The sequence below is a fragment of the Carassius carassius genome, chromosome 28 (assembly GCF_963082965.1).
Source record: "Carassius carassius chromosome 28, fCarCar2.1, whole genome shotgun sequence".
Taxonomy (NCBI): Eukaryota; Metazoa; Chordata; class Actinopteri; order Cypriniformes; family Cyprinidae; genus Carassius; species Carassius carassius.
In genome coordinates this window covers 20,410,938-20,435,314 of record NC_081782.1, presented here as the reverse complement: position 1 = coordinate 20,435,314, position 24,377 = coordinate 20,410,938, and the positions used below count along the sequence as shown (strand labels likewise).

Here is a 24,377-nt window from a genome sequence, read left to right as displayed (position 1 = left end):
GTAATATGCTCTGGTCCCCTCCCTGCTTACCGTGGTGACGAGATGCATAGCAGATTGTCATCACTCAATGGCTGGATGTCTAAGTGGTGCCCACAGAATAACATAGGTTTCATAGACAATTGGACGAGCTTTTGGGGCAGACCTGACCTGTTGAAAAGATGGTCTTCATCCCTCCTGGGGTGGCGCCACTCTTCTCTCTAGAAATATGGCAAATAGTCTTAGAGTTTATACTTGACTAACTGGGGCCCAGGTCAGGAAGCAGACTGACTGACAGACTGGCTAAACCGACCGTCTGCTAGCTGCCTCACGTCACAGAGGTCAGCTAATTCTCAGCACATAGAGACTCTTTCACCTAGATATCACACTATAGAGACTGTGTCTGTTCCCCGAACTAGAAAATACAAAAAACGTCCAAACCAAGTTAAGATTAACAATTTAATTGAAGTTCAACAAATGAAAAACAGATGCAATATGGATAAACAAATGATAAAGCTTGGCTTATTGAATATCAGATCCCTTTCTACGAAAACACGTTTTGTAAATAATATGATCACTGATCATAAATAGATGTACTCTGTTTGACAGAAACCTGGCTAAAACCTGATATTTACATTATTTTAAAAGAGTCCACCCCCAAGATTACTGTTATAAACATGAGCCGCGTCTAAAAGGCAAAGGGGGAGGAGTTGCTTCAATTTATAACAACATTTTCGGGGATTTCTCAGAGGGCAGGCTTCAAGTATAACTCGTTTGAAGTAATGGTGCTACATATAACATTATCCAGAGAAACAAATGTTAATGATAAATCCCCTGTTATGATTGTACTGGCTACTGTATACAGGCCACCAGGGCACCATACAGACTTTAATAAAGAGTTTGGTGATTTTAAATCCGAGTTAGTTCTGGCTGCAGATAAAGTTTTAATAGTTGGTGATTTTAATATCCATGTCGATAATGAAAAAGATGCATTGGGATCAGCATTTATAGACATTCTGAACTCTATTGGTGTTAGACAACACGTTTCATTTCAGGACCTACTCATTGTAGAAATCATACTCTAGATTTAATACTGTCACATGGAGTTGATGTTGATAGTGTTGAAATTATTCAGCCAAGTGATGATATCTCAGATCATTATTTAGTTCTGTGCAAACTTCATATAGCCCAAATTGTAAATTCTACTTCTTGTTACAAGTATGGAAGAACCATCACTTCTACCACAAAAGACTGCTTTTTAAGTTATCTTCCTGATGTATCCAAATTCCTTAGCATATCCAAAACCTCAGAACAAATTGATGATGTAACAGAAACTATCGACTCTCTCTTTTCTAGCACTTTAAATAAAGTTGCTCCTTTACGCTTAAGGAAGGTTAAGGAAAACAGTTTGACACCATGGTATAATGAGCATACTCGCACCCTAAAGAGAGCAGCCCGAAAAATGGAGCGCAGCTGGAGGAAAACAAAACTAGAGGTATTTCGTATCGCTTGGGGGTAAAGTAACCTATCCTACAGAAAAGCATTAAAAACTGCTAGATTCGATTACTTTTCTTCTCCTTTAGAAGAAAACAAACATAACACCAGGTATTTATTCAGTACAGTGGCTAAATTAACGAAAAATAAAGCCTCAACAAGTGTTGACATTTCCCAACACCACAGCAGTAATGACTTTATGAACTACTTTACTTCTAAAATCGATACTATTAGAGATAAAATTGCAACCATTCAGCCGTCAGCTACATTATCACATCAGACAGTGCACTATAGAGCCCTTGAAGACCAGTTCCACTCATTCTCTACTATAGGAGAGGAAGAATTGTATAAACTTGTTAAATCATCTAAACCAACAACATGTATGTTAGACCCTATACCATCTAAGCTCCTAAAAGAGGTGCTTCCAGAAGTCATAGATCCTCTTCTGACTATTATTAATTCCTCACTGTCATTAGGATATGTCCCCAAAACCTTCAAACTGGCTGTTATTAAGCCTCTCATCAAAAAACCACAACTTGACCACAAAGAACTAGTTAATTATAGACCAATCTCGAATCTCTCTTTTCTGTCCAAGATACTAGAAAAGGTGGTATCCTCACAATTATATTCCTTCTTAGAGAAAAATAGTATATGTGAGGATTTCCAGTCAGGATTTAGATCGTATCATAGTACTGAGACTACTCTCCTTAGAGTTACAAATGATCTGCTCTTATCATCTGATCGTGGGTGTATCTCTCTATTAGTTTTATTGGATCTTAGTGCTGCGTTTGACACAATTGACCACAACATTCTTTTGCATAGACTTGAACACTTTGTTGGCATCAATGGAAGTGCATTAGCATGGTTTAAATCGTACTTATATGACCGCCATCAGTTCGTAGCAGTGAATGAAGATGTATCATATCGATCACAAGTGCAGTATGGAGTACCTCAAGGCTCAGTACTAGGCCCGCTACTCTTCACGCTTTATATGTTACCCTTGGAAGATATCATGAGGAAACATGGTGTTAGCTTTCACTTTTATGCTGATGATACTCAACTCTATATTTTTTCGCGGCCCGGTGAAACACACCAATTTGAAAAACTAATGGAATGCATTGTCGATATAAAAAACTGGATGACAAGTAATTTCTTACTGCTAAATTCTGAAAAAACAGAGGTGTTAATTATAGGACCTAAAAACTCTGCTTGTAATAACCTAGAACACTGTCTAAGACTTGATGGTTCCTTTGTCAATTCTTCGTCATCAGTTAAGAACCTGGGTGTGCTATTTGATCGCAATCTTTTCTTAGAAAGACACGTTTCTAACATTTGTAAAACTGCATTTTTCCATCTCAAAAATATATCTAAATTACGGCCTATGCTCTCAATGTCAAATGCAGAAATGTTAATTCATGCATTTATGACCTCAAGGTTAGATTATTGTAATGCTTTATTGGGTGGTTGTTCTGCACGCTTAGTAAACAAACTACAGCTAGTCCAAAATGCAGCAGCAAGAGTTCTTACTGGAACCAGGAAGTATGACCATATTACCCCGGTCCTGTCGACACTGCAATGGCTCCCTATCAAACATCGTATACATTTTAAAATATTGCTTATTACTTATAAAGCCCTGAATGGTTTTGCACCTCAGTATTTGAATGAGCTCCTTTTACATTATAATCCTCTACGTACGCTACGTTCTCAAAACTCAGGCAATTTGATAATACCTAGAATATCAAAATTAATTGCGGGAGGCAGATCCTTTTCCTATTTGGCGCCTAAACTCTGGAATAACCTATCTAACATTGTTCGGGAGGCAGACACACTCTTGCAGTTTAAATCTAGATTAAAGACCCATCTCTTTAACCTGGCTTACACATAACATACTAATATGCTTTTAATATCCAAATCCGTTAAAGGATTTTTAGGCTGCATTAATTAGGTAAACCGGAACCGGAAACACTTCCCATAACACCCTATGTACTTGCTACATCATTAGAAGAATGACATCTACGCTAATATTTGTCCGTTTCTCTCTTATTCCGAGGTCACCGTAGCCACCAGATCCAGTCTGTATCCAGATCAGAGGGTCACTGCAGTCGCCCGGATCAAGTACGTATCCAGACCAGATGGTGGATCAGCACCTAGAAAGGACCTGTGCAGCCCTGAAAGACAGCGGAGACCAGGACAACTAGAGCCCCAGATACAGATCCCCTGTAAAGACCTTGTCTCAGAGGACCACCAGGACAAGACCACAGGAAACAGATGATTCTTCTGCACAATCTGACTTTGCTGCAGCCTGGAATTTAACTACTGGTTTCATCTGGTCAAAGGAGAACTGGCCCCCCAACTGAGCCTGGTTTCTACCAAGGTTTTTTTCTCCATTCTGTCACCGATGGAGTTTCGGTTCCTTGCCGCTGTCGCCTCTGGCTTGCTTAGTTGGGGTCACTTCATCTACAGCGATATCATTGACTTGATTGCAAATAAATGCACAGACACTATTTAACTGAACAGAGATGACATCACTGAATTCAATGATGAACTGCCTTTAACTATCATTTTGCATTGATACACTGTTTTCCTAATGAATGTTGTTCAGTTGCTTGGACGCAATGTATTTTGTTTAAAGCGCTATATAAATAAAGGTGAGTTGACTTTACTTTACATTAGCTAGTGACGAGGTGAAGGAGAGGTAATAAGGGAGTTGAGGACCCAGATGTATGTTACCATTCTCTGTTGCATTACCTATTTTACATAAATGAAGTGTCAATTTAAGTATTTTTACATTACTTCCTGCTTTGTAAAGCACCCACCGGTCCTGCAGCTCCACCATTTTTGGGTAGGTGGCCTGCAATAGCCTTGACAACTACATAATAAATAAAATATTATTTAGACAGCAATTGAATTTAGTTAAACAGTGAGGACATTTTCAATGTCACCCTGAACACAGTGTCCACATTAAAGGGACAAAAATGATATTTACTACTACACAACTACAATGTGATCACTTCTGCATATCTCTATATGCGTTAGATCACGGTCAAGACAAACCGTCTTCTTTCCCAATCCAGCCTGCTCAAATGCTCAAATCAAAAGGTTTCCATTTTTTGTTACTCATTGACGTGAAGCGGCATGATACACTGGTTGATGGCCATTTTCTACCATTCCAGAAAAATCCAGGGAAGGATGTATAATTGAAAAAACAATGATTAAGGGTACTTCAGACATTACTAAAAAACAACAATAAAAAACTGACTTAAACACCTACACCTTAGCACTTTTGCCACCAGCGTTTGGCACCCCATAAAAAGAAATAATCACCAAAACTATGCCATTCGTTTGTGCTACATTTGTGCTGATTTGTGCCGCAGAAACGAACGTTTGTGCTGGTTTGGTGTTTGAGATATTGAACATTCTTTTTTTTTCCCCTCGCATTCAATCAATAGGCCTACTTTCCAGTGCTTTGTGGCAAGCTTTATGCGCGCTTGAGCGTGGAATAGGCTATAAATGCCTATTTATTAAAGGATGATTTAATAGGTTATTATATTAATCAATTTAATATAAACATGGGACTAGTTGACTAGGAAAAAAAAACGTAGCAAAAACAAAAATATTACCAGCGCAAACGAAGCACAAACAAAGAAGATTTTGGGTAAATTTGGAGCATGTGGGGTGCTGAGTGACATCAGAAAATGACCACTAAACATTATTCTAATATCTTAAAAACGTAAGCAGCACAAACTTTTTTACGTGGTACAAATGACGCACAAACAAACAAGACCACTTTTGTGAATTTGGAGTATGGGGCTGAGTGACGTCAGCCCCTATAATTCAATGAGTTAACATTTTAAAAACCGAAGCAGCACAAACGAAAATATTACTGGCACAAACCAGCACAAAGAGGCACAAACAAACGAGTCTATTTGGGGTGGACTTTGAGTATGTGGGGGGCTGAGTGACCTCAGAATGTCCTATAAATATTGTTTTAATATCTAAAAAACTAAAGAGGCACAAACAAAAAATTTTACAGCACAAACGGAGCACAAACAATTGAGACTATTTTGCTGTTGTTTAGCGTTGGGTGGGGGGCCAACTTCACAGTGTTATATCTAAGGAAGAGGACAAGATACAATGTTTATCGTAACAGCACAAACCTGGACAAATCAAGCACAAACGAATGACACCGGTTTGGAGAGATTTGGATGCCATGGGGTGGAGAGTGACGTCACTGTTCGTAAAAAGTTTATTTTTGTTATATAAATAAGCGGTCATAGTTAAAGGCTTTCTTTTAACAGCACAAACCAGCACAAATCGAGCACAAACGAATAACACTGGTTTGGAGAGATTTGGACGCCATGGGGTGGAGAGTGACATCACTTCCCAGAATTGTTTTTGTTATTTCTAAGAAGAAATATATTTGACGTTCATTTCAACAGCACAAACCGGCACAAATCGAGCACAAACGAATGACACCTGTTTTGTGTGATTTAGACGAACTGGGGTGGAGAGTGACGTCACAGCCTCCAAAAATATTTTGGATGTATCTACGGAAGGAAAATAGATACAGTGTTTGTTTTAACGGCACAAACAGGCACAAATCGAGCAAAAACATACTGTGCTGGTTTGGATCGATTTGGGTGACATGGGGGGGAGAGTGACGTCACACGGTCAAAAAAGGAATGTTTAATATCTCAAACCGCAAACCAGCACAAACATTTGTTTCTGCGGCACAAATCAGCACAAACACAGCACAAACTAATGGCATAATTTTGGTGATTATTTCTTTTTATGGGGTGCCAACTTCACAGAGGTTCCTTCTCGAAGTGGTATCTCGACATTACGTCAGCTATGACGTATATGGGAACTGTATTCAATCCCGCTGTGATAGCAGTGAAGATAAGCCCTGAACAGGGTCGATCACCCCCTCACATAAGCAAGACAGTTCTAGCCAATGCCAGTGTCTCTAAGAGTACTCGCATCTGATAGGCGGAACTAGATTAATGACACATCTGCTCCAACCCTAACAAAATTTGCATATCTCCAAGCTCCAAGAAAGGTGGCCGAGCGATTGATATACATCCGTAAACCCTAACAGGGTTCCGGCGCTCTAAGCATTAGCGTCACGCGAGGCTGACAGCTCAGCAGATAAGGCGGGCAGGGAACAACCTGTGCTCTAAAACGGCCTATTGAGTGATTCAGGAATGTAACCCGGTGTCGGCCGGAAAGGTGACAATACAGTCGCCAGGTCCAAAACAGATGCAAAATTGTTCACCAAAAACTCATGAAAGTCTCCAATGTGCATTGCCGAGGCGAGCGCAAGAAGCAAGGCAGTCTTCAGGGAAGCTCCTTAACCGCAATCGAAGCTATGGGCTCGAACGGTGGTAAAGATAGAGCCCTCTAAACTAGATCCTACTGCGGCACAGAGGCCGGCCGTGAAGGACACAATCTCCTTTCTCCCCTGAGAAAACTGATTACCAGAGCGTGCTTACAGATTGTTTGCCCGTCAACCGGTACATGCGTGTACATGGCCTGCGTGGCAGAGTGGGAGCGCGCTGATTGGGGTGCAACCCACAACTTCACCACAAACTCTTTTCTGCGGTCTGGCAGCGGCTCGACTGGAGGAGCCAGGAGTACAGCTACTTTTCACAGGCTCGCTAGGTGCGTTGCACCCATGACGGCCTTGCCAAAGACCCTGGCGAGCTCCTCCTGGAGGTCTGCAGGGCCCTCTTTGTCGGGGCGCTCCGACTGATACGCCCGATTCTTTTCCGATGCCGAAAGCAACATGGAGTCGTCTTCCTCACCAGCTCCGAAGAGGATGAAGTTCGCGGGGCGGAAGCTATCGTCCGCCAAGCCGAAGTCAAACTCGTCTTCGCGCAGGGGAGGGCCCACCAGCGGCTCGCTGGCGTCTCACTGCTGGTGGCAGTAGCTCTAGCTCTAAGGGCGCGCACTGGCAGTGGGCGCACGTGTTGTCCGTGTGAGACCCAGGCAGGTCACACTGAACTGGTGAAGGTCCTAGTCTGGCAGTAGCAGTCATCTGATGTGAAGAGGAAACAGGGTGAGTAGTCCTCTATTGCAACTTCCACGATGACTTAGATAAGACTTCTTTAGCGTGAAGTAAGAGATTCTAACATAATTTTCGCGCTCATGCAATTTATACTGCCCGCAAACCTGTCAGTATTTGCATGCTTCGTGTCAATTGGCCAGCTGGTGCTGGTGTAGCAAAATAATCATCAGGCTTCTGATGCAACTTTCCACTGGAGATAAGGATTAAATTCCCAGTCTGGCCAAATACTGCATATGGCAGTAGCCCACAGGGGAAAGGCATATTAGGTGGGAGGTTCGTATAATTTCAGCATAAGGATATTTGGACTGAATGTTTAAATTATTTGTGTAGGCTTTGTATAATCGTCGTCAGTGTAACCATTGTGTAGCAGAAATGACTCGAACCAGACAAATTAAAGAGTCAATCAGGACTGTGGCTGAAACACAAGCTGAATCCCTCAGTAAGGCAGCAGGAAGTCATAAAACATTCTGTGCCACAAGTGCCAAGCAAGATAACCAACCAACCAAAGCTTTCACAGAACAGCTTTCAACATTAACACCACTAGAACAATTATTGACAATTTCAATTCGGAGAAGAGATTTGTCAAATTTGTTGTTCGTAATTGAAATGCAACGCTGGACATCACATGTAAACCCAAAGAGTTAAAACACTTCCACTGACTTCCCACCACCTAACAGAACCAGACTGAAATTCCTAAAGGGGAAAAGGGGCTTTGAATCTCTGGTCTCCACAGAAGTCTTTGTCAAGAGAATGGCAAATAAACTGTCTTTTGTACATATATATGGACCAGATTGAACTCAAAAAGACTTATAAATGAATCAGTCCATCGCTTAACTCCATATTCATTTATATGTAACCCACACATTCGACTATCATGTTCTAATCACTTATTGTGTATGTCTTTTAGTAACTATGGGATAGCGTAAGGATACATAGTCATGTCTAGTATCTACGTAATCGAATCTGCTTGCTTGAATTAGTCCAGACAATCAATTATTCGTCAAATATATCATATTCTGGTTATAGGAATCATGTCCAAAATTAGACCCTGCAAGAGCGGGAAAATTCGGACCACATGCTTGGTAAGATAAACATATGATTTATGATGCCCCCGAGCCAAGACAATATCTGATTGGTCAAGACAACATTTGAGGTGTGGCCAACAGGCCAATTTAAATACCCAGGACACCATAAAATCCTGCTTTTAGTTGTTAGCTTTGCTTCTGCTACTAGTCATGCCAGCTTTTAGTTGTAAGCTTTGCTTCTGCTACTAGTCATGCCAGCTTTAAGTTGTTAGCTTTGCTTCTGCTACTAGTCATGCCAGCTTTTAGTTCTAGCCTTGCTTTGGCTATCAGTCATGCCAGCTTTTAGCTTTGCTTCTTAGCTTTAGCTTTTAGCCATGCTGTTTGTCATCACTGTTCTTTGAGCGCGGTTCCAGCGTGCTTCAGCCTGCATGCCTGCTGCTACTTTGCCACGATGAGAAGAAACACCACCTATAGTCTCGTCAAACTTTACTTCTTTTCTTTTCCGTTTGAGAGTTTCGTGTTCTGAGTTAAGTTTTGTAACGTCGAGTTCAACTTCAGCCAGCTACACACAACTCTCTGCATCTTCAGCCAACGCCCAACAACCACGGGCTTCTCAAGACGTCACTTCAAGGACTACTGAACTTCCAGCCAATCAGCGACAACTTTACACAGGCAATGTACCTTCAGACATTTGTGCTGGTGTATCTAATATAATTTTAACCTTATTGAGGAACTCAGTGCGAGGGTTAATTAAGTAATTGATGGTTGTTCATGTCTATGCAATTTAACGTATTGCTGTAAACTTGGGATTCCATATTTCCATTCTCTTAAACTCATCTTTCCCTAACTTTCGATCTTCCTGCAACATGTGTGAATGTGTGCGTGCGTGCGTGCGTTTATGTGTTAGATTAGTTTATATGTCTTAGATTTATCTAATAAAGCCTTATTCATATTGAAAAGAGAAGTATCTTGTGTTTTGTGCTTACAAGTTAATGTCTTAAACTGCCGATCTTGTTACTGTGCTAATTGATAGTGTTTTCACTATACTTTGGATATTAATATCCAGCGCAGATTTGATGTTAAACGGCTCGTTCAGTGAATTGCAAGGCGTCTCAGTGATCAGCCGTGAAACAGTGATTCTGTTCAAATTCCCTTTAAAATCTTAAATGATTCCCTTTGAGCTAAATTGACCTGTTTCCTTTACACATTGCCTAGAAAATTTTACATTTTCCCACGCCAAAACCAGTCCAGATTATGTAATCTGGACTGATTTCTCAATGGTACAAGGAACAATAAGTTAATTAAAAACCATGGATTTAGTGTTCTAATAATAACAATTAGTGTTCTAAATCTATGGTGTCAAATTAACTAATTGGTTCTAGAACCAACAAAATGTCTGATTGCAGGTCTGTGTCTGTCAGACCTCTACCTGGCCATTTCATGCTGGACGGAGCTGCGCTCAATCTGACTTCCTGTGGGCCTGGAGGAATTGGCCATTTCACACTGGCTGCCCTGTCGCTGTTCTTCTGGAATAATTACTGACAAAATCAGGGTAGCTGCCATGCACTCTCCTGTGTCTCCGCTGTATTTAACTGGAAAGGGATTTAGTTTAGATGTAAAAACATATTTAAAATAACTATCTTGCTCCAATGTACTTAACTAAAAATCATTTTCAATGGCTTACCTGTGGTCGGTTTTCCATGCTGGGATTTACAAGAAAAAATAATTACCATGACAGTACAGGCACAAACATATTTGTGTGTTGGTAATGTAAGAGTTAGTCCTAGACCTGCAATTTACCTTTTCAGCTCTAGACCTCGGATAGATGGTAAAAAATATTTAGAATAAGCCCCGTGTAGCTGAGTTTGCTAAGCCCTGAATGGAACCAATCACTCTCACACATAAGCAAGACAGTTCTAGCCAATGGTCATGTCCCCAGAGGGCGGCCGTGAAGGACACAATCGCCTTGCTCCCCTGAGAAAACTGATAACCAGAGCGTGCTTACCGATCGTTTGCCCGTCAACTGGGGAACGAAAAGCGGCAATAGCTGTCACATACACCTTCAGCGTGGATGGCAAACTCCCGGGATACATACTGTGATGTAGAAAGCGCAAAACATCCGACAAGGAACAGGTTCCCGGGTCAATATAAATGTCCTAATCATTTGATCTGATCCTGGGTGAAGCCTTCATCTCCTTGAGGAATCCAGTTCCTCAAAAGCATGTTCACTCCACGGTTCAGAATACCAGGGATGTGCGCCGCTTTTATGGAGAGAAAGTGTCAGTCCTCCCACAACAGGAGAATCGCTGTCTGTTTGAATAGAGCTCTGGAGCACATGCCGCCCTGGCGATTTATGTACGAGACCACAGACGTGTTGTCAGTTTGAATCAGTACATGTTGCCGGTCCAATTTCGACCGAAAGGCTTGCATGGCTAAGGACACCAATTCCAATTCCAAACGGTTTATGTGCCACCTTCTCTGTGACTCCGACCACAGGCCTGATCAGGTACGCCCAGCCTGAAGTAGACTCGTTCGTCGAGAAAAGAGTGCTGACGCAACTGTGAATGACCGTAATTCGCTTGTGGACCGAAGACCACGCCCTCAGGCGGAACTTGAGTTACAACCAAAACATAACGGCCGCATATGCAGCAGACCCAGATGACACACTGAAGAAGAAACAGCGCAGGGTCGATGAAATTGCTCTAGAGACTCCATGGCGTCACCAGTGAGGCCAGAGGGGAACCTTTAGGAGCGTCCTACGGTCCGCGTCTTTCAGGTCAGCTATGCTAAACCATAGGTGCCTGTAAGGATGACAATGAGCCCCATGAAACGGCTGAGCAGAGCGCTTATTAGCCATCAGCGCGAGATCAGTTGCCGCGCGCAGATCCCTGATGACGTCAGCCCTACTATGCCGCCGTCTGCCGGGAACACCTGGAGTATTTCCATGACATGAAGAGCAGAAGCTCCCTTTCCTCAGAAGTATAGGGTTTCGCGGTAACAGTCTCCTCAATGGAGGAGGGGGGGGGGGGGTGTTCCGCCCCGTCCAAGTGCGTGAACATGGCCTGCGTGGCAGAGTGGGTGCGCCGATTGGGGTGCAGCCCAAGACTTTACCACAAGCTCTTGAATGCCTCAATGTCGTCTGGCAGTGGCTCGACTAGAGGAGCCACGAGTCCAGCTACTTTTCACAGGCTTATCAGGTGTGTTGCAAGCGAGACCTAGCTCCGTTACGGCCTTGCCAAAGACCCTGACGAGCTCCTCCTGGAGGTCTGCAGGGCCCTCTTGGTCGGAGCGGTCAGACTGAGATGCCCAAACCCTTTTCCGACGCCAAAAGCAACATGGAGTCGTCTTCCTCGCCAGCTCCGAAGAGGAACTCTTCTTCGGGCAGGAAAATGCCCACCAGCAGCTCGCTGGCAGCAGTGGGCCTCATTCCCGCTGTTGTCCGAGCAACTCTGGCTCTGAGGGCGCACGTAAGGTCAGTGTGAGGCCCAGGCAGGTCACACAGAACTGGTGAAGGTCCAAGTCTAGCAGTAGCAGCCATCGGATGTGGAGAGGAAAAACAGGGTGAGTAGTCCTCTATTGCAGTTCCACGATGACTTAGATAAGACTTCAAGCGTGAAGAAAGAGATTCTGACGTAATTTTCGCGCCCATGCATTTTATACTGCCCACTGACCTGTCAGTATTTGCATGCCTTGCGTCAATTGGCCAACACCAAGCTGGCGTTAGCCCATAAGATTTCAGAGAAAGTGGAGAAGGGAGGAGTTCCCATATACGTCCTAGCTGACATAATGTTGAGTTACCGCCTCGAGAAGGGAACGTGTAGTGCAACAACCATACAAAGACTATTTAAAACAAAACTAGGTGGGACACTTTCAAACGGTATATCAATCACCGTCTAACGTTAGGCAGCTATAGGGTTGCCACCTTCCATGCATACTAACATTAGTTGAAAGTTGGACAGAAGGTTGTATGAACAAGCAGTTACCCTTCAGGGTAGGGTTGCACCAGCCGTTCGTAAGTTCTTACTTTAACTGGAACGTAAAGTCCAAACTAGAGGCTTAGTAACTACTAGCTAGTTTATAACTTACTCTGTACTTTATTCGGTTGCACCATTTATTCTTAAGGCAGAACGTAGCTAGTAGGTCGTAAGCTCTCCGTAAAGTAATGCGTTGTCGCATAGAATGACGTCTATTTTTCTTAACCCAATCACAAGCCTTCTAATAGGTAAATAGGAAATAGTCTGAACAGCGCGTAATTTGAAACTCATTCTTGACTGGCCTAAACTGAAAGTTAAAAAAGATATTAAGCACACGTTATCGAACTCAAAACATTACACTTTTAACTGAAAATATCTATCCCACACATGGAGGAGAAAAGAAACAGGAAGAAAAATTTCAGTCATGAAGAAATTCTTATTTTAATTGATGGATACAAAGAAAACAAAACAGTCCTTGAAAGCAAATTAAACTCATCTGTCACAAACCGGAAAAAGGTGAGATTTGGCAGGACATAACAAACAAAATAAATGCAAAAGGCTGTGAGCAGAGAGAGATAAAGGAAGTTAGGAAGAAGTGGAGCGACCTAAAGACACAAGCAATCGAGGATTTTCCTCGCACAAAACATGTGCCCACTGGAGGTGGTCCGAGACCTGAGCCAAGCCCATATTCAACCGTTATCCTGGAAATAATTGGCGACAACTCACCCACCGTCTGCGGAATCATTGGAGTTGAAAGTGGAAGTGAAGCCACAGACGACATTGCTCAAAGTATTTATTTCTTATTATTTTATTCTTATAATGTTACCTAAAAGCAGGCTACATATTGTGCCAGTAATATGAGATGAGCAAATATGAAAGCCACGGAGTGGAAAAAAAACTGTATTTTCTGACTCGCAGTTTTGAGAGAAAAAAGTCAGAGTAACATTATTATTATTATTGTTGTTATTATTATTATACACTTCATGCTTTAATGCAAAGTGAATTAGGACACAATTCTATAAAGTTACAAAAGCAAGTTCTTGTTTATTCATCGGCAGGTGTTGCATCAAGTCAGCCAACTTGCGACAGCCAACTCGCAACAGAAACTTGCGCTGAAAACACTGTAGCGCCAGCATCAGCGGGAGATCTGCCTGTCCTTCGTACAGACAGCCCAGAGAGCACACAAGACAAAGAACCGCTAGTTGAAAATACAAGGAAAAGGAAACATCCAAATGAGCAGGATGAAGACATAAACTATAGCCGCTGTAAGCTTATCAAACTTGAATGTGTGAAAGTAGAAGAGGAGATCTTGAAAATAAAAAGTGAACGGAAAAAGCTTGAACTCGGAAATGTGAAATTAAACCTAGAAATCATTAAATTGCAAGAGGAGTTAAAGCCTCTTGGCTACTCCTTCAACATCGTTGAAATTTAGTCATATTGATATTTAATTGCCAATTGTTTAAGGGTAATGGTTAAAGTGTGTAATTTGTTGAGACCTATAGCTGCTCATTATTAGTATATTTAATAACTTGATTGCACCACATTTATGTTTTAGTATTTATTATTCTTTTACTTTAATACACCTTGTATTGTTATTGAATATGTGTGTGCAGACACCATTAAATAAATTTGACAAGAAGAAAAATTTTACAATAAATGTTTTCGGATATGTCATTGAATTCACAACTGAGAGATATTAGATTACAAATGGTGTTGATGAAGAATGAGGTGAGATGAGGAATATTTACAATGAATGGAGGTTACAGTTTAATTAATAATTAAAAATAGTCTATGAAAACAATACAGTTTAAAAAAAATAGGTATTGTAAATAATTTGTGTATGGACTTATATATAAAAGGACTATTTTCATGATCAAATACGAGCTCATCAATGTGATCTAATCTGGCTGGCATCTTATTCCGACCGTTATTCATGGACAGAGGCTTCCGTAAATATTTAGTTACAACGTATAGTTACGTTTAAACTAAGTTTAATGGTGCAACGCAAAAATATTTAGTAGTCCGTAAGTCGTAACTTAGTGTCCATTTACGTCAAAACTAGGCTAAGTTATAACTTACGCACAGCTGGTGCAACCGGCCCCAGGTGCTTTGAGGCTAGCAAGTGCAAAGGTAGAAACTAGGCACGTCCTGATTTTGCCGAGTTAGATGTGTTCCTAGGTCAACATATTTTGTTGACCCTGGAACAACATTTTACTCCAAAAATTTAATCTTGACCATATCCCAACACCTAAACCTAACCTTAACCATGAGTAATCCCTAAAATCACAGGAAATTCTACATGAATGAAACTGACGTACAAGCACCAAAATTTCACAAAATCTATAAACTTGTCAAATCTGATTGGTTAATCACAATGTTGTTCCAGGGTCAACAAAGATGTTGTCCCAGGAACATGTCTCACTTGGTAAAATCAGGTTCTGCAGAAACTAGCTCACTACGCACTAAATAAGGCGTGAAACTATCTAAATCAAAACATTCATTTGGCATTTGATTTAAAAATAGTGTAAACCAGGTGAGTTTACAAGTTTACCTAGATGGCTGGATAGCTTTACTAGTGATTAGCAAGCAAATAATATAATACACATTCATTCATGAATATGAGTGCTATTTTTTAATGTTTAATCTTCAGTGATACTGAACTTGCTCAGCCAGCTTTGTGTCATCATCTTACCCAAACATTGGAGTGTCTGTGCTCAACTAAACTAGCCATAAGGCAGAGGCGGCATCTATGCAGGTGAACCGAACAATGGTGTAATCTTTCAGTTCGTCTCCCAAGACAAGACGATGCTCACCCGACTGACAAATAGGAATGTGGCCCCGCCCATGACACAATTCTCACAGTGAAAGCAAAATCCTGACACGAGAGCAAGAAATTGCATCGAGAGCAAAGAAAAGCATTTTGAGAGAAACACTTTTTTAAAGAGAAAATGTTTTCACACTGATAGCAAAAAATATATATTTGAGAGTTTTTTTTCAAAGTATTTTGAGAGAGATTTTTCTTCTCAGAAAAAAAAAAATCTAATTTATATTTTTTTATGTTCTATGAGAAAATACTTTCAATTTAGTCTCAAATATTATTATTTTTTGCTATTGGTATGAAAAATTTTCTCTCAAATATTCTTTTTTCTCTCATGAAATGCTTTTTTGCTATCAATGTGATAACTTTTTCTCTCAAACTTTTTTTTTCTCTCAGATCTTTTATTTTCTCGCATGTAATAAAGACACAAATCTAGCTCCATACATATGCTATTAACAACTGAGGATCATACACTACCATACACTACCTACCATATAGACAGTGTTACCGGTTTAAAGCCGCAACACCGGTTACATCACCTTCCCATCGTGACACCGTCCCCACCGTCATTTAGATTTTTTTAAGTATTTGTTTCAAACAAATACTTTTTGCCAAAAAAAAATTGTGGCAGCGCCACGTCTTTAAAATGTGAACACATTGTTTTCAACGATAATATGCACACCGGTTGCGACATTTGGCATCTGTCTGCGGCGCCCAGCTACGACTCAGAGCGCTGTTCAAATTCCTGCCACGCCAGAGCGCGATCTACATAGTTTTATATTAAATTAGCTGGAAATTGAGCATGTGCGTATAGAATTTGTGCGTCCGGTGTGCAATGCCTTTAGACCTGTGACCGCCTTTAGAAGAGAAATATGAAGCTCTTCCAGAAGCAAGCTGGCAGCTTATGCGCAAAACAATATTCCTGGACCCGCGCTACTGGGATGACTACGACCCGTATGCTGAAGAGACCAAGAAACGGTCATTCTCGGTAGGAAAGCACCGTCAACGCACCCCATGAGAGAAGGAGAACAAAATGAGGAGGAAGCCGACGTCGAGCCGCAGCCCAAAAGAAAAAAAAAATCTCTGGAACCACTTTTAATAAATGGCAATTTAAAGGTTTTTTTATTTACCAGATCCAGTCCAGATCAGAGGGTCACTGCAGTCACCCATATCCTGTACATATCCTGAACAGATGGTGGATCAGCACCTAGAAAGGACCTCTACATCCCTGAAAGACAGCGGAGACCAGGACAACTAGAGCCCCAGATACAGATCCCCTGTAAAGACCTTGTCTCAGAGGAGCACCAGGACAAGACCACAGGAAACAGATGATTCTTCTGCACAATCTGACTTTGCTGCAGCCTGGAATTAAATCGTTGGTTTCTTCTGGTCAGAGGAGAACTGGCCTCCGAACTGAGCCTGGTTTCTCCCAAGGTTTTTTTCTCCATTCTGTCACCGATGGAGTTTCGGTTCCTTGCCGCCGTCGCCTCTGGCTTGCTTAGTTGGGGACACTTCATCTACAGCGATATCGTTGACTTGATTGCAAATAAATGCACAGACACTATTTGAACTAAACAGAGAAGACATCACTGAATTCAATGATGAACTGCCTTTAACTGTCATTTTGCATTATTGACACACTGTTTTCCTAATGAATGTTGTTCAGTTGCTTTGAGCAATGTATTGTGTTTAAAGCGCTACATAAATAAAGGTGACTTGACTTTAGAAAGTTTTTATTTTATATTCGTTATTTTATGATTTTATCTTATTTAAACTGTGTCATTTTGTGACAAGTGGGGGATGGAGCGAGGCAGTGGAGTGATTAGGAAATGAGCGACACCTGCTCCACTCACCGGTCTTGCGTCCCACGGATGAGATTGGAAGGATACAAAAAAGGAGCGACGACGATGAAGGACGAGAGAGGACCAGGCCTGGGCTCTATTTTGTGTTTTGTTTTTTTGTTTTTTGCAAGGGGCTGTCGTGCCGTTTTGTGTTTATTTTTATCATTAAAATTTTCATTTGAATGTCCGCTGGTTCCCGCCTCCTTCTTCCCGAGATTATGTAGTTGTAAAGTGTTACACATTTATTTAGGATTATTTTATTTTCTTAATCGTTTTTAAAACGTTCTAATATTGGCTAAGCTGTAAACGTTCTATTGTTCTTATTTGTGTGGGTCCACAGTTTGCCGATTTTTTGTTTTTTCAGCCTATAAATGGTGGTATTTCTATGGTGGGAGTCTATAAAATAATTATAATTAAATGCATATTTAGTAGTAAAATGAATTAATATTCCCAACAGCAACTCTATGAAAGGCTAACATTTTTGTTGTCTATTAATCAAGCAATCAAAAAAAAAAAAAAACTAATTAATCACACATTTTTTGTAATTAATCATGACTAAATGATTATTAATATAATGTCATAATTTTACACTGCACCTTCGAATGAATGTTGAAACAACATAAAGATGGTATTTTATATATATATTTAATTACTCTTATAACCAAGTCTCTTTATTACTAACACATTTTTGATAATACTGCTGATTATGTCTCTATCAGTGATGCGTGCACTGTAAAAACGACAACTCAAAATTGTTCACCTTACTCAGATTTTTGCATTCACTGACAATAAAGTTGCTAGTTGGAACTTGAACTATCTGTTGTAAGCCACTTGAACTCACTTTCAGACGTTTCTGAGGAAAAGTTCATCTTATTTAATACATTGAGTTGATTTTATTTTGAAGTTGTAGTTGACACGCAGTTAGACTGTGGTCAACTTATCTGCGCATGCTCATTTGAAATTTGTCATGGCAACCGGCTGCGACGGGGTTTCCAAAGATTTTCCCAGGAGCTCCCTTCGACAGTTTGAAAGTTTTGCGTCCGCCATTTTGTCACGATGCCAGCGCCAGCGGTAACTTTCCCTGACGTCTTTGTTGAAAAGAGACATCCCTTCTAACAGGTAAGCTAATCATATGAATATGTAATGTTATATGCATTTGGTATTTGTATTACATGTCATTGTGGGAAACAAAATCGATAAATCATAACCAGACGAGGCGTTTATGGCAATACAAAATCCCCCACTATAGCTAATAGATAAGATAGCTTATTTTGAACAGCTAATCTCAATATAATTATTGTCCACATATTAATTGAAAGATATGTTTGTTATTCTCGATGGCATTATGGCATTTTTTTATACACGTCTGCTTTGCTCATATCAAACCGAAGCACCGTCGGCGGTTATTCACATTACTGCTCGTGACCATGCGCTGCAACCAAGGTAACGTTAGAACTAACGTGCTGCTAAAACTGTGATGCAAAACTTCGATTTGATATGGTAGTTAACTAGATAGATATAGCTTCTAGCATGCAACCTTTGTGTAGGGCTGGGTGCCGAGAAGTTAACTCGTCAACGTCAATGCTCAAACAAATATGAAATGCACAACGACACACATAATGTCGCTCACGCACATACACGCAGCCCAATCCTGCTCCTGCCGATCGACTGTTCTGCACAGTTCATCTAACATTAATCAAACACACCTGCCTTTCATTTTCAAGGGATCCTGAAGACCTTAATTGGTTTTTTCAGGTGTGTTTGATTAGGGTTGGATATGAACTGTGCAGGACAGTCGATCGACAGGAACAGGATTGAGCCTATGAGACGCGCGCACGCACGAACTCTCCACGCGCATAGTTATATGAGACGCCAGCACAAACTCGCGCACATACTCAATGAGACGCGAGCACACACACACACACACACACACTCTCTCTCTCCGCGCACATATTCATATGAGACACAAGCACACATTCATATGAGACGCAAGCACACACACAATATACCTTAAAGATGTGGAAAAGTCGATCGAATAAAAGTGTGGGTATAAAGACCTTGACAGTGCACGGAGTAAACATAAGAGCAGAAAGTTGCTCCGTCTTCGACTGGTAAATGAAGAAATGCCTTGTTGATCACTTTGACAGTGTTTATATTGCAATAAATAATAACCTACTGAATGTACACTGGCACACAACACAAAATGTACACAACACAAAAATGTGTTGGTTAGTCAGAATTTTTTTCAGTAAGGATGCATTAAAGTTATCAAAGGTGACATTAAAACATGTCTAATGTTACAAAATATTAAGTTTTTAAAAAAATGCTGTTCTTTTGGATTTTTTTATTCATTAAAGAATCATGAAAAAATTTATCATAGTTTCCAAAACATTACGCAGTAAACTGTTTTCATATTTCTGAAGGGTCATGTGACACTGAAGTAATGATTTAGAAAATTCAGCTTTGACATCACAGGAATAAATTACATTTTTAAATATATTTAAATAAGATTTTAAATTGTAATACTATTTCACAAAATTACAAGTTTTACTGTATTTATTTATTTTTGTTTGTATTTGGTGAGCATGAGCTCTTTATAAACATTTTTTGTTCCTTTGTGCTTTTTTTGTTTCTTTGTGCACTGGCGAAGGAGCATGAGTCAAACTGAAAAAATAAACCAAAGTTTTTCTGAGATAATGTGTTATGTAATCTTGTTAAAATGGATTTCATAAAATTGCTATCAAAAAAAGTATCGTTAGGAACCGGTATCGAAACTGAGGTATCGAAATTGGCACCGGATCGAAAGATTTTGAACAATACCCAGCCCTACCTTTGTGTGTTTTAACCCTGAAGCTCAACAGCATTAATGTGAACGGTTGCGAAGTATGTCACTGTGTTAATTTTCTCCTCTTATTTTTGTGCTAGGTTTTCTATGAAGTGTCGCTTCTGCAGCTTTGCTACCGCCAGTCAAGAGCGTCTGCTTAGGCACCATCGGTTCAGGCACGGAAGAGGAGCTTACTGGCCGTGTGTTTACAGTGACTGTGTATGTACTTTTAAAACACCTTAATTATTTTTTTTGCATCAGCTACATTGGTGAGCGAGTTCCATCTTGATTGACTATTTAATACAGTTTTATTTAAAGGATACGTTCACGATTTTGCACTTTGAGGCCCCTCTCTGGGTTGATGAAATAGTGTTTGACACCAGAATTTTGACTATTGGTCCAGTCTTGAGCTGATTTAGAATTTAGAACTGCCATGCTTCAGAATGGCTAGCTACATGCATTCACAAACCTGTCTTTAAATCAACCCTAACTGATTGGTTAGTGGGGTTCGTTGAGTGTTCGTTAAACTAGTGAACTTATCCTTAAAAGACAAAAAGAAACACTAACAAACTAACAGAGCCTGCAATTATTTAATCTGCCTACATTCACAATTGTAGTGATGGGAATACAAATGGAACAAGCACAAGTGCACATGCACAAGTACATTTCACAGAGCTAAACAAAAGTATTTGTTTGTCTTTATATTCTTCCAAAACAGACATCTGACATCACAAGTCATCGCAGACAGGCAGCTGTGGAAGGTCTTCCCATATTTCTGCGGGAGAATACTGAGAAGCTTTTCTCTAGATGCCTGGTGAGTGCAGCTTGGAAGACCTTCAGCTTTTAGTAGTGTTGTATAGCAAAGAGGCCATACACAAATAGACATCACTCTTTATTGACTATTTTATTACAGGACATTATTTCAGTAGTGTTTTTGTTTTGTCAGGCAACTGATGCAGATGACAAACAGGTGAAAGGCATCAAGATGGGGGTCCTCACAGTGTTTGATGATGATGACGACGCAGTCATTAATATTGCCCTTGTGTTGGAGGAAACCATTGTCCTGAAAGACATCCCAGACACCCCGACTGCACTTGCGTATCTTTTTGGCTTGCTTTATAGCCTCAACATGGAGTTCCCAAAAGACATCAGGTATACCTTTGAAACTATCCAGCACATTTTCATGGAAATGTCCACCAATTGCTCACAGCGTGTCCGGAGCTTCAAGACCAAGCTGTTAAACCAGTGATTCATTTTCCATGGGGAAGATTTATTTTATCCTGTCTGTTCATTTATGTTTGGATATTTTGTAAATCTTCACATAGACCACCTTATAGTTTTTATGTTGTTCCTTTATTTTGACTAAAAACAAATCTGTTATTTGTAGCTGTCATATAACTGTCACGAGACTATTGATTGTTTCTCAGTTGAAGCAAGCTTTGTTTCAGCATTGCTGTTATAGTCTGCATCTTTGCTGGTGTGTCAAGTATCCATGGGGAAGATTTCTTTTATCATGTCTGTTCATTTATTATGTTTGGATATTTTGTAAGTCTTCACATAGACCACCTTATAGTTTTTATGTTGTTCCTTTTGATTTCCCCAACTTATTGACATGTGCCTTATTTTCTCTGGACACAAGTGCTTTATTTGAACTAAAAACAAATATTTTGTGTAGCTGTCATATTACTGTCAAGAGACTACGGTATTGATTGTTCAGTAAGCAAGCTGTGTTTCACCATTACTGTTATAGCCTGCATGTTTGCATTTTTGGCTAATTTCAAAGTTCAGATCATTCAGAAAGTTCAGATAATTTGGCTTTTTCAGCTGGGACACATTTCTGCAATATTGCATTATTTGTAAGGTCTCAACAAGAAAAAAAACTGCCCATATTATGGTACTGAAACCTGTATTTGCTTTATTACTTGTTTACATTGTGGAATTGTAAAGCAAAGTCGTTCAAATAAACATGCATAAATTAACTGGTTTATTGTCAGTGTATGATTTAATGGGGGAGGGGGGGGGAGGGGGGAGGGTAGTTTAAACTCAAAATAGTAAGTTATTACAGAGGATGGTAATTCGAACTCAAAATAGTACGTTTTTACAGACTTGAAAGTTCCAGTAACTTGAATTAAAAAAAATTAGTTGTCAGAACTTGAAAAACTTAGCTGACGCAACTTAATAATTGTAGTTCTTCAAAACTTAAAAAATTAAGTTGATATCTTCAACTCAAAAATTCTGTGCAGTCGGTTGCCTTGAAAATTTGAGTTGAACTAACTTTTTCTTTTTTACAGTGTGGGTCAATGTATAAACAACCCACACCCGACCAACGTTTTCAACTAACCCGCCCGCAACTCGGACCGCAAAAAAGAAAATATTTTACCCAACCTGCCAGGGGCGGGTCTACGTGGTGGCCGGGGAGGGGAAATTCGATTGGCCACCCCAGGTGCCCTACAGCTTTTTTCTTAGCTATTTCAGAATCTGGAAAAATTACTGGGGCTAAAACTTGTTACTGCAGTCGGTAGAGCAATATGAATGTGTGTGATGTACGGCATGATAAATCCTTGTCACTTCTGCTGCTGAAACTTTGTTAGCCTGTGGATCAATTGGTTAGTTAAAAAACGCTTCATTGCACTGATTTGCATGTTTCTTGATGATGTGCTTTTTTCTGTGGTACTCGCATCATGTCACTTCATGTCGTATTCTCCACCATGTCACACAGAAAAACTGCTTTTGCATAAAATGCAAAAAGATCTCTCTGCTTCGCCATCTACAGGTCTTAACCAAGAGTATGTTGCGGTCCATTCGCCGTATTGTAAGGGCCAGCATGAGGAACAAGGTTTATCGAGTCTCGGTAAGTAAAACTAGGGAGGGATAACGTTAGAGGAGTTATAATAGTGTTCTATGTATTTAAGATAACTATACAAACAATCTCTGAACAAGCATAACACAGTTAAATTCCAAACATTTAATATAATAGTTGTATATAATTACATATGTTGAATTTAAAGAGAATTGTCCAATAGCATAAACAAATGCTTATTATAATATAATCTAAATAAACCATATATGTTCCCTGAATAAACCATATATACTCATTTTATTCACATTTTGTATATATTTTTACCTGGTAAGCCCACAAGCCCCAGCCAATGTAGTAAATTTTATCTCGTATTCACATTACAGTGAGCTGACTGGAGTGTAGTTACAATAGTATACAAGTAGTATACAATAGTTTAACATTTAATTTTTGCTATTTGTCAGACAGGCGACTTACAGTGCATTCAGGCTATATATATCAGCGTTCTCTGGGAATTGAACTCGCAAACTTTTGCACAGTTAATAAAATGCTCTAATAACTGAGCCACAGAAACCTTACAGCAAGAGCTGTAGTAAACATCTTTATTTTCATAAAATAAGGGAACTGAAAACAAACTATATACTAATTATAAAAACTGATAATTCACACAACAGGTCTCTACAGGGAAAGATGACATTGTTGCTACAATGGTTGGTTGAACATTTCAGGGAGTATGAATGATCTTCCAAAATTTGTCCAGTGGGAACATCGTTTGTGGATAAAAACAAAACAGGGACATTTTTTTTTCCCCTGCAGGAAAATGAGAGCTGCAGATGCGAGAATGGACACTGGGCTTCCGGTCAGCTCGTCTAAGGATAAATTCAAAATAAGCAATGTTAGTTTTATGGAAGTTACACCTTTACAGATTAAAATTACAAAGTGGGGTGGGGGAAATCACACAATAAAATATTTGTATTATATTAGAATGGAGTTTTTCAGTATTTACATTAATTTTCTTCATTGATCAGTCAACGTTTATATAGCACATTAAATATAGTTACTACTTAATACATTTACTACTAAAATAACAAAGATTATTTATTATCATTGTTACCTAATGCTGTTTACAAATACAATCATATTATTATAAGTGGGTAAAAGCCAAGTTCACAAATATCAGGGTGCAGGACCCACCCTTTCTATAATTATATCCAAACTAGTTACAATAAGTCAATAAACCAGGTATTATTTTGAATATTTTAAACAAACACATTTCTTGACGTAACGTTAGCCTTTAATAAAACTGCAGTGGATCTAATCTATTAAACAGCGGCAAAGTAAACAAGCATTTAGATATTTTAAGAGAAAGACAAAGGTATTTTAGCTGTTGATTTGGTTATGAAAAACGTTTATTCTTGCTAGCCTTTTTAACTCCATCTGACCGTCAAAGTAACAATAGCGTGTTAAGCAATATGCACCATTAAAGTTTCGTCGTGGCCACATTAAGGCAGTAAATACGATGTTCACATGGAAATCATCGTTGTGTGAGCTTACCTTACAG

The 24,377-nt window shown here is 39.8% G+C and overlaps 1 protein-coding gene across 1 annotated transcript in view; it reads left to right on the top strand.

Moving 5' to 3' along the window:
- Positions 1 to 24,377, top strand: part of LOC132108176 (high affinity cationic amino acid transporter 1-like) — a 207,795-nt gene that overhangs the window by 136,703 nt on the left and 46,715 nt on the right. The gene's annotated exons all lie outside the window — the stretch shown is intronic.